The following is an 8,165-nucleotide window of genomic DNA, read 5'->3' on the forward strand; positions in this document are numbered from 1 at the left end:
CTTGTTTAGAGAGGGAAAGGGCAGCACTGAAGGATGAGAGCATGAATTTGAAATTGAGGAAGTCTGCCTTAGAGCGTGATTTCCTCCACTGTCGCTCAACAGTATGTGAGCATTTTTGAAGATATCTGGTGCATTTGGTGTGCCAGGGTTGAGGTGTTGATCTGAGAGGGTGAATAGTGGTTGGTGGAGCGACAGAGTCAAAAGCAGACGTAAGAGATGCATTGTATAAGGATGTGGCTTGGTCAGGGGATGTGTGAGAGAAAATAGGAGAGAGAAGCGAGTTAAACAGGGAGGATAGGTATGAGGTGTCAATAGCCTCAATGTTACGCTTAGTGACGGTAGCCTTGGGAGGGAGAGATGGGGAAGCAGAGATAGATAAGTTGAAAGAGATCAGGTGGTGGTCAGAGAGGGGAAAAGGGGAATTGGAGAAGTCAGAAATATCGCAGCGGTGAGTGAAAACCAGATCCAGTGAGCTCCCATTCACATGGGAGGGAGAAGTGGTCCACTGGGAGAGACCAAGTGAAGACGTGAGGTTAAGGAGTTTAGAGGCGGTGATTTTGTGGGGTTATCGATAGGGATGTTGAAATCACCTAGGATAATGGAGGGAATGTCAGAAGAGAGGAAGTGAGGTAGCCAGGAAGCAAAGTTGCCAAGGAATTTGGAGGAAATGCCAGGTGGACGGTAAATGACATCATCTCGAAGATTAGTAGGTTGGTAGAGGCGTATAGCATGGACCTCAAATGTAGAGAATGTAAGGGATGGTTCTGGAGGTATAAGTTGGTATGTGTAGGTTGAGGGTAAAAGGACCCCAACACCACCACCATGGCGACCCCCAGGTCGGGGTGTGTGTGAGAATGTGAGGCTCCCAGCTGAGAGTGCAGCAGGAGAAGTTGTATCATAGGGAGTAATCCAGGTTTCTGTAATGGCCAAGAAGTGCAGGAAATTGGAAATGAAAAGGTCATGAGTGGGGGCCAGTTTGTTGCAAACAGATCTTCCTATAGGATTTTGTGGGAGAGATGTGAATGAGATTATCAGGGATGCTGGAGCGTTAAAGTAAGATTAATTTGGAAGGAAGGGATTTAGAGGGTGTAATGATGGTGCTGGGTCCTTGACTAGGAAGCTTTAAGGCTTTAAGGACCTTCATGGCCACACTGCAGCCTAGCACATAGCAGCATGTGGTGGGATGTGGAGAAGAGCTGCAGCTGCTGCTGCCAGGTAAGGGAGGGGGGACCTTGGCCCACCACTGGGCCCCTCCTTCAAACAGGGGCCTGGATAATTAGTACTCCCTCTCGGCCCCACTGATCACAAAACACAGAATGTAAAATAATGCATAGAAGATATTCAGCAAGGTTTAACAAATTTTATATTTGGAGGATACCACACAGGAAATATTCAAAATTTAAGATATGATATTTAGAATTACAAAAATATAATGATAGGACTAAAGAATGCCATGCTTTCTAATCCATATTCAATTTGGTGGTGCACCCTGAGTCAGTATTGAGACAGAACATAAAGTACAGGAGAAAAGAAGACACTTTTGTGGGTGCACTCTTGACTTAAAACAGTATAAGAATGTTCAAGATAAATTTATCATAAAATCAATTTTTATTGACATCACATAAAATACTCAGTAGTTAGATGAAAGGGGTAACAATGAAACTAATACAAATATTGGGTAACACTTTCCGGCTGTCTGGGTTAGATCAAAAAATGTTTAGGAATTTGCCTAGATAAGATACAATAGTTCACGGATGGGTCTCTCTCCTGCGTCTGTGCAAAGTTGTAATGAGCCAATGATCTACGAGATGATTGTGATTATGGGCTGAATATATTAATTAGATAGCTACAGATAACAAAAAAATGGGGTAAAGATAGCATTGGCAGCAGATCCATTCTAGTTCTTACATTGGCTTAATACTGTTACTATTCATTCTATAATATTCGTGAACTCTCATCAGTGATTCCAAAGCTTCAGAGCGCCACCTATATTCTCTCTACGGTCATACCACACTGGAAACGCCTGAATCCGTCCGATCTTGGAAGCTAATCAGTGTTGGGCTGGGTCAGTACTCAAGTGGGAGACCGCTGAGGAAGACTCAGTTTAGTAGAGTTTAAATCGGATCCACATGCTTAGTGTCTAACACTGACAGCAGAATTTACCCTGTTATCTTTCTTCACTCTTTTCTCTTGCTATTTATAGCTACTTAAGCAATTTATCTAACACCGACAGCAGTTTCTCCCTGCTATCTTTACCCTATTTTTTTTGTTATCTATAGCTACATTCTTATACTGTTTTAAGTCAAGAGTGCACCCACAAAAGAGACTTCTTTTCTCCTGTACTTTGTGTTAAGGTTTAACAAATGTTACATGTGTATAGCCTTATAGCCCATCTGGCGCTCATCTCACAGGATTTTCTAGGGGACAATGTTAATGTAATTTAATTGTGGATTGTAACATGAGCTGTGATTTATCAGTGGCCTGACTATTATAATCTTCATCCTCATCTCTGTCCTGGCTTGCAAGTCAGCTACCAGATTGACCAAATTTTTCTTTACATCCCACTTAGTATTATGGGCAACAACAGCATGCCCTCTGTTAACTGCACTTTCACCAGACAGACTTCTATTTATGAAACTTTGCCACCTGGTCAAGGAGGCACAAACACTTCTTACCCCTCCAAACTGTACCCCAGATCAATTCCTGTGTCAGTGAGAATGCATATTATTCCATATCTCCTGTTTAGAACTCAGGACTGATGTCATCAGGCAGCGTCCATGTATCAGAGTGGTTTCTGATTCATGATGACTATTGTTTTTTATGTTTATTTCTATAAAGATATTTATATAATTTTTGTAAAGCATGTTAGGTCTCATAGGGAAGGGGAGTCAGAGATGAGCGAGAGACAGGAAGACGAACATGAGGAACAGAGATAAGAAAGAGAAACAGAATTGGGGGCAGGAGGGGCAGCAAAGAGGGAGATATATATATATATATATATATATATATATATATAGACAGAAGACATGGGGAAGACAGAGGAAAAATTACCTGCAACTCAGGGGTGTATTCTGAGGGGCATCGGTCAGTGTGATTGCCTCCATTCCTTCTCCCTTTTCTCCCTCCCCCATCCTCAGTGTAGCAGCAAGGTCAGATCTAGGGGGTGGTGGTGGTGGGGTGATCAGTGTGATTGCTCAATCGTGTCACTGATCAATCGGTAATGGATAGGTATGAGAATGGATGAGGGGACAATCACACTGTTCCCATTCCCTCTAGATACAGCCCTGATTGCAGGTTATTCGTTTTCCTCTGTCTTCCCCCAACCTTCCATTTGTCTCTCATCTCTGGCCCTCCAGTCCCCCTTTTCTGTTTCTCTTTCTTATCTCTGTCGCCCTCCCCATCTCTATTTCTCATCTCTGTCCTCCTTTCTCGCTCTCTCATCTCTGACTCGTCTTTCCCATCCCTCTTTCAATTGTTGGTGTCCCCTACCACCTGTCTTTTCTCATTTCTACCCTTCCTCTCTAACTTTCTCTAATCTCAGTTCCGTCTGTTTCTCTACCATCTCTGTCAACCTCCTGACTGTTTCTCTCTCTCATCTCTGGTCCCCTCCCTCCCTCTCATATCTGCATCTCTCCATGTCTCAATCACCTCTGTACATCTCCCGTTTCTTCCTCTTCTCTGTTCCCCTTCCCTGTCTCTCTCTCATCTCTGTAATTCTCCCCATCTCTGTCTCTCATCTTTGTTTTCCTTCTCCCAAATCTCTGTACCCATCCTCATCTCTATCTCCTCTTTGTACCCCTCCCCATCTCTCTCTCATCAGTGTACCCCTACCCATCTCTCTAATCTCTGCTGTTCTCATCTGTATCTTATCTTTGTGCCTCTCTTTCATCTCTGTTCTCACTCCCCCATATATTTCTCTCTCATCTCAAACCCCTCACCATCTCTCTTTCTTATCTCTGTACCCCTCCCTGCACACCAACTTTCTATTTTTATTGTCTATGTATTTGTACTTGTACCGGGGGTAAAGGGTAGGTATGGTGAGGCAACGTAAAAATCATCTTACTTTCAATTAGAGATGAGCGAATATCGGTTCCCTGAGAACCGAACCCTACCGGACTTCACTACCCGAGCCCGGATCCGATTCCGGCTCGGGTTTTCCTGCCTGACTCGGAAACCAGAACAAGGCAAAACATCATCCCGCTGGCGGATTCTCGCGGGGTTTGGATTACATATAAGTAGCCGTGCGTCGACGCCATTTTCACTCCGGCATTGGAGAGTGTAGCGAGAGGACGTGTATCCGTCCTCAGTGTCCTGCATCAGTACAGTGGTAGTGTCTTGTGCTGCATCAGTCCAGTCACAGTGGTGGTGTCCTCTGCTGCCATATGTCCAGTGCTGCTGTGTAAATCCAGTCCATTGCAGTGGTGCTGTGTTGTCCTGCATCAGTCCAGTGGTAGTGTCCCTGTGCTGCTGTATATGTCCAGTGGTACTGCCGTATATGTCCAGTGATACTGCTGTATATGTCCAGCGGTACTGCCGTATAAATCCAGTGCTCCTGCCGTATATATGTCCAGTGGTACTGCCATATAATTCCAGTGATACTGCCATATATGTCCAGTGGTACTGCCGTATAAATTCAGTGGTACTGGCATCTTAATCCAGTCCAGTGATACTGCCGTATATGTCCAGAGAAACTGCCATATAATTCCAGTGATACTGACGTATATGTCCAGTAGTTCTGCCGTATAAATCAAGTAGTACTGGCGTATAAATCCAGGCCAGTGATACTGCCGTATATGTCCAGTGATACTGCCGTATATGTCCAGTGGTACTGCCATATAAGTCCAGTGGTACTGCCGTATAATTCCAGTGATACTGCCGTATAAGTCCAGTGATACTTCCGTATAAATCCAGTGATACTGCCGTATATGGACAGTGGTACTACCGTATAAATCCAGTGATACTGCCGTATATGTCCAGTGGTAATGCCATATAAAACCAGTGGTACTGGTGTATAAATCCAGTCCTGTGATACTGCCGTATATGTCCAGTGGTACTGCCGTATATGTCCAGTGGTACTGGAGTATAAATCCAGTCCAGTGATACTGCCATATAAGTACAGTGATCCTGCCATATAAATCCAGTGATACTGCCATATATATGTCCAGTGGTACTGCCATATAAATCCAGTCCAGTGGTACTGCCGTATAAGTCCAGTGGTACTGCCGTATAAGTCCAGTCCAGTGGTGCTGCCATATAAGTTCAGTGGTGCTGTCCTGTGCTGTATATTATTTACTCCAAATAAAGGGGTTATTAATATTTAATCCAAATAATTTTTACAGGGTTTGCCCTGTGTGGTGTAGAGGAACGCTCTCCTTTGCTCCGTTTTGTTATATAACTCCAGAAAAATAATGGAGAACAAAAATTTGTAGGATAAAATAGGGAAAGATCAAGAACCACTTCCTCCTACTGCTACCGCTGCTGTTGTTGCTGCTGGGAGTCGATCGTCATCCTAGAGGGGTAGTTGGAAGACCACTTGTACTACTTTAACTAAGCAAATGACTGTCCAACCGTCCTTTGTGAGGAAGATGAAATATGACAGCAGTCATCCTGTTGCAAAGCGGATAACTGAGACCTTGACAGCTATGTTGGTGTTAGACATGTGTCTGGTATCCGCCATTAGTGCAGTGGGACTGCAGTGCCAACTTTAGATGGGCCAGTTGTTTGTGCCGCACACTTGTGTCGCTTAGCTTAGTCATACAGCTACCTCATTGCACCTCTTTTACTTCTTTGCATGATGTGCTGTTTGGGGACTATTTTTTTTTAAGTACCATCCTGTTTGCCACTGCAGTGCCACTCTTTGATGGGCCAGTTGTTTGTGCCGCACACTTGTGTTGCTAAGCTTAGTCATACAGCTACCTCATTGCACGTCTTTTACTTCTTTGCATGATGTGCTGTTTGGGGACTAGTTTTTTTTAAGTGCCATCCTGTTTGCCACTGCAGTGCCACTCCTAGATGGGCCAGGTGTTTGTGCCGCACACTTGATAATGAGCTACCCTGGACTCTCCTGTACCCGCACATATGCACCAGTTAAGAAAAGAGCTAAAGTATTAGAAATACTTGCACAACACAGGTCAACCAATGGGCAGACACTTATTAATACAGAATCAATCCTTTAGTCAGAAACACATGAATCAAGTCAGGATGCAATGGCAACAGGAAGGTGGTGTTACAAGCCAATAACAGCGCATCTGTATTACTACACTCCAGCAGCTAGATTCCTGCATGTATATCTGTGTTCAGCTTCAGCTGCTGTATAATTAGTAGTTTGCCTCTGTGTGTCTAGCTGTCCAGCTGCATTGTATCTCTTCATCAGAAGGCTTGTTTTTTCTGGCTGTTCTGATTGGGAGTGTCTCCCTTTATATTCCCTTTCTGTTTCCTCTCCTATGCTGGTTATAGTTCCTGCTACGTGTGAGAGACTGTCAGCTCAGTGTGTTCCTAAAATCGGTTACCTAGTCTTGATCGTGCTCCTGATCTGATCCAGTTAACCTAGAAATCAAGTTTTTGTGTGGACCTTCCACACAGATTATTACCTTTTGTTCTTTTTGTTTTTTGGTTACCATCTTGTGCATTGTTGCATTTATATACATTTATACACAGTTGCTTTTTCCGCCTTGTGCATTGTTGCATTTATACTGTATACAGTTATACTCAGTTGCTTATTCCACTCTGTGCATTGTTGCATTCACATTCAGTTAATGTTTGGTCGTTGATTCCATCCTGTGCATTGTTACACTCACATACACTCTGTTATAAATATCAATTTGAGAATTAGGCAGTCAGTCTTGGTTGCATCTGGTGAGCGTCTCTCCGCACTATACCTTACTCTTGCCTAGCCTCCAATAGCTGCCTTGTCCATCCATAAGACCTGGGGGCATCTGAGTATGGGGTGGACCAAGTTCACCCTGGAAAGGTGGCTGCTAAAGGTCAAGCCTAGCTTGCAGGAGGCTAACGGACTGCTGGGCAAGTTTAATTGTATGAATGCTACCGGGTGCCACCTGGTAGCCCACGAAACAGAGTAGTTCCCATAACAGGTGGGCTCCACATCAATCTTACACAGAAGGGCACCCTGACCAAAAGACAGTATAATTGCCAAGGCAGATAACACAACCTGCGAAAAGACTCAGAGATAGAATTATTCACTGAGGAACCTTCCAGGGCAAGAAAGATGTCATATGAGACAAATCATACACAAAGTCCTTCTGGGGACTACATGTACCAGAAATAGTACTAAGGGCCTGATTCTGATTTGCAAGCAGAGAATAAAACCAAGCAACTGGGTAAAACCATGTTGCACTGCAGGTGGGGTAGATATAACATGTGCAGAGAGAGTTAGATTTGGATGGGGTGTGTCCAAACTGAAATCTAAATGGCAGTGTAAAAATAAAGCTGTCTAACATTTGTGGGCTACATGCAAAAGCAGCCAGTATTTACCCTGCACTGAAAAAATACAAATGTATTTGCTCCCCTTACATGGCAACATGGTTTGTCCCAGAAAAAAAAGTTATTTACTTTTTTTGCTTTACTTACAAATCTGAATCAGGCCCTACATCTGGAATAGGAGGCACAGGAAAAGGCCCAACCATATGCCCCAATTGAACCTTTTTCATCACCTCTTTTGCAACTACATGAGGCAACTGAACAGCAGACTGAAAGTTCCTGAGGGGAATCCGGCCCGCAGCCCCCAAACCAGTAATTGGAAGCCAAAACCCTTTGGTAAAACCTTGCATCAAAAACTGAGCTGTGAGTACCAGTCTAGCCATTTAAAAAGTACACTCATATAGATGAAGGGGCTTTACTTAGAACCCTCCACCCACAATTGGATTAACCCCTGTATTAAACAGCTCACTCTGGCCCTCATTCCGAGTCGTTCGCTCGTTCTTTTTTTTCGCATCGCAGTGAAAATCAGCTTCGAGCGCATGCGCAATGTTCGCACTGCGACTGCGCTAAGTAATTCTGCTATGAAGAAAGGATTTTTACTCACGGCTTTTTGTTCGCACCGGCGAACGTAGTGTGATTGACAGGAAATGGGTGTTACTGGGCGGAAACACGGCGTTTTATGGGCGTGTGGCTGAAAACGCTACCGTTTCCGGAAAAAACGCAGGAGT

General features: G+C 44.0%; 1 pseudogene; it reads left to right on the top strand.

Annotated features, from left to right (window-relative positions):
* Nucleotides 1-1,995: 1,995 nt before the first annotated feature.
* On the top strand, nt 1,996-2,114 carry LOC134946173 (5S ribosomal RNA; annotated as a pseudogene).
* The last annotated feature ends 6,051 nt before the right edge of the window (nt 2,115-8,165 follow it).

Source organism: Pseudophryne corroboree, chromosome 7 (assembly GCF_028390025.1).
Source record: "Pseudophryne corroboree isolate aPseCor3 chromosome 7, aPseCor3.hap2, whole genome shotgun sequence".
In the NCBI taxonomy this organism is placed as follows: Eukaryota; Metazoa; Chordata; class Amphibia; order Anura; family Myobatrachidae; genus Pseudophryne; species Pseudophryne corroboree.